Here is a 3425-nt window from a genome sequence, read left to right as displayed (position 1 = left end):
TTATCCGCAACTGATGGTATCCCGACCTAAGGTCGATCTTAGAAAACATACCTGCACCTTTTAACTGATCAAACAAATCATCGATTCGAGGCAATGGGTACTTATTCTTGATTGTCAGTTTGTTCAGCTGTCTGTAGTCAATGCACAATCTGAATGATCCATCTTTCTTCTTTACAAATAACACCGGTGCTCCCCAAGGTGATACACTGGGTCTGATAAAGCCTTTATCCAGTAACTCCTGTAGCTGAATCTTTAACTCTTTTAGCTCTGCTGGTGCCATTCTGTAAGGTGCAATTGATACTGGTGCTGCTCCAGGATAGACATCTATAGTAAACTCCACTTCCCTCCTTGGTGGTAACCCTGGTAACTCTTCTGGAAATACATCTGGATAATCACACACTGTTGGTATGTCTTGCACTTCTGACTGTTCTTTCTCTGCTTGTAATGCACATACCAAGTATGCTTCACAACCCTTCTGAATTAATCTCTTTGCTGCCATGGCTGATATCACATTACCCAGAAACTCTCGCCGCTTCCCGACTACTGTAATCTCTTCCCCTGCTGTTGTATATACTGTCACCCTTTTCTTTGCACAATCAACTATAGCCTGATGTCTGGATAGCCAATCCATACCCAGAATAACATCAAATTCTCTAAATGGCAACTCCATAAGATCTCCTGGAAACTCTTTTCCATGAATAACAATTGGACATCCTTCGACCACTGTATGAGTCTGTACTACATCTCCTAATGGATTAGTAACTACCATACCCTGACTCACATATGCAACTTCTAACCCTTTAACCCAAGGTTTAGGTACACTAATGTATGAATGAGATGAGCCAGGATCAATTAAAGCATAAACTGTATGATCACATAAGGAAAACTCACCAACTATTACATCTGGAGCTTCCTCATCTTCTCTGGCTCGCATAGCATAGACCCTGGCTGGACCTCTAGTATCAGGTCTGTCCACAGTCTCTGACTGCTGTCTCTGCCCTCCGGAGCTCTCACCTCTACCTCTGCCTGCTATGAACTGTGTAGGAACTTTTGCCCTCTTCGGACAATCCTTCTTCTGATGGTCTGATGCTCCGCATATCCAACATTTACCAGTCATCAACCAACAATCTCCACCATGCCGTCTGCCACAATACTCACAAGGTGGAAAAGTATAACCGACTGACTCTGCACCTCTACCGGTGCCTCTACCAGTTCCTCTGCCTGAACCTCGACTACCACCAGCAGAACTAGCCACAACTGATACCGCTGGCATGTTAGCACCCCTAGCTGCGCCTTGGCTAAAGGAAGGTCTAGCACTAGCTGAACTACTAGCACCTCTGAATCTCTTGCTTTCTGACTGATAGGCACTGGGTGCACTCTGAGTCTGGTCTCTCCTCTGCTGAGACCGCTGGCGTCTGGTACGCTGACTGGCCTGAATGCGCTCTATCTCCTGAGCTGCCTCTACCAAAGCTGAAAACTCTCTGAATCTGGAAGCTACCACTCCCATCTGAATCTCATCATTCAAGCCTTCCTGAAACTTTTTACACCTCTCGGCTTCTGTAGCCACTATCCCCTTACCATACCTGCTGAGCCTGGTAAATTCTCGCTCATATTCGGCAACTGACAGTCTGTTCTGCCTCAGGTATAAGAATTCTTTCCTTCTTGCATCTAAGTAAGCCTCTGTGATGAACTTCTTCTTGAATTCATCCAAGAAGAATTGCCATGTACGCTGATCTGCTGATACCCGCTGCTGAACAGTAGTCCACCAGGTATATGCCTCATCTATGAGCAATGATGTGGCACAAACCAACTTATCCTCTGGTGTACATTGTAATTGTTCCAGAACTCTCGATGTCCCATCCAACCAATACTCAGCTCTTTCTGGACTATCATCCTTGTTAGCACTGAATTCTTTCGCCCCATATTTCCGAAGCTTCTCTAGTGGGGGCTTTCTTTCTCTTTCTACTACTATTGGTGCTTGAGGCATCACCCCTGCAATCTGTCGAAAAGTATCCGCAAGTTGCTTTAACAACACCTCTTGACCTGGTGCTACTGGAGCCTCACCCTCCACTGGCCTGGAGGCGTGTGACTCACTCTCACCTTCCTGAGACATCCTCCTAAAAGAACAACAACTGCTTAGTTCATCAGGGTAGACATGGCATGTACACTATACTGACTTATGCATGCAAGCCCGAGGAAACTAAACCTAGGGCTCTGATACCAAAATTTGTAACATCCCTTCCCGGTCCACCCGTAAACCCGAATGAACCGAGTCGAGACGCTACAAACTGGTTGACTGTATGGTCTGACATGCTGAAAACATACTGTATATTGAATATAATAACATGCTGGTACTGTTTACAAAAATAATGTAATTTATACTTACAAAACATGATACTAGTTTACAAAAATGAAATGGGCCCAACTGAGTGCCCTGTACATGCCATAGAAGGAGAGACAAAAGGTACACATTAAAATGAGTAGCTACCCTGAAGACTGAGTCTTCTACAGATGAACTGCAGCAGTTGTAAGCCGACTCTCTATGGTCCAATCTCAAAACCTGCGAGTTAAACAGGTAACTCGCTGAGCAAATAATGCTCAGTGGATTTCTCAACATATAAAGAAACAAATAAGCACATACATATATAGAAAGAACCAACCATGTAAACATATATGGCACATATAAGCTCACACATTATGATACTTTCATGATACCTTGATTATCTTTTGTACTGTTGATAATACTGTATAATTCATGAAATGTTATGTCAAGATATCTGTATGGCTCCATAAGGTTATAGTGAAACCGAAGTGATAAGAAAAACTGTATGAAACTGGATGAATACTGTATGCTTGGCTGCTATGGCCCATATAATCATATCCACTCAACGGCCTGTAGCCGGAGTACCAAACTGTATGAGGTGCAGATCTGCTATCCTATGTCGCGACATAGCCTTATCTACATGGTTTCTACCTAACCTCAATGGAGCATAATGTTGGTATAGCAATAATATAACACAACATCACATTAATAGTTCATAACTTCATTTGCATCATAATGTTTATTTGATTTCACATCATTTGCATGCTTGAATGTTGTTTTGATACATGTTCTAATGTTGTATTTGATGTTAAAATGATTGGAGGCATATAAGTGAAGCAAAGAAATACAATTGCATTGAAAAAGAAATCCAAAAGTGCATGAAAACACAAGTCGCGAGCGCGTACTTCAAAGTCGCGAGCGCGTAGAATGCAAAATGAGAGACAGTGAGTTATCGGGCACAAGTCGCGAGCGCGTACTTGAAAGTCGCGAGCGCGAGAAGTGCCAAATGAGAGACAGTGAGTTCTCAGGCTAAATTCGCGAGCGCGCTATGAAGGTCGCGAGCGCTTACAGGCCAAGGGCCAAGTACGCGAGCGCGCACTTC

The sequence above is a fragment of the Jatropha curcas genome, chromosome 5, assembly GCF_041381405.1.
Source record: "Jatropha curcas cultivar XTBG-Jc1 chromosome 5, XTBG_Jcur_1.0, whole genome shotgun sequence".
NCBI classification, from domain to species: Eukaryota; Viridiplantae; Streptophyta; class Magnoliopsida; order Malpighiales; family Euphorbiaceae; genus Jatropha; species Jatropha curcas.
This window is presented reverse-complemented; position numbering follows the sequence as displayed.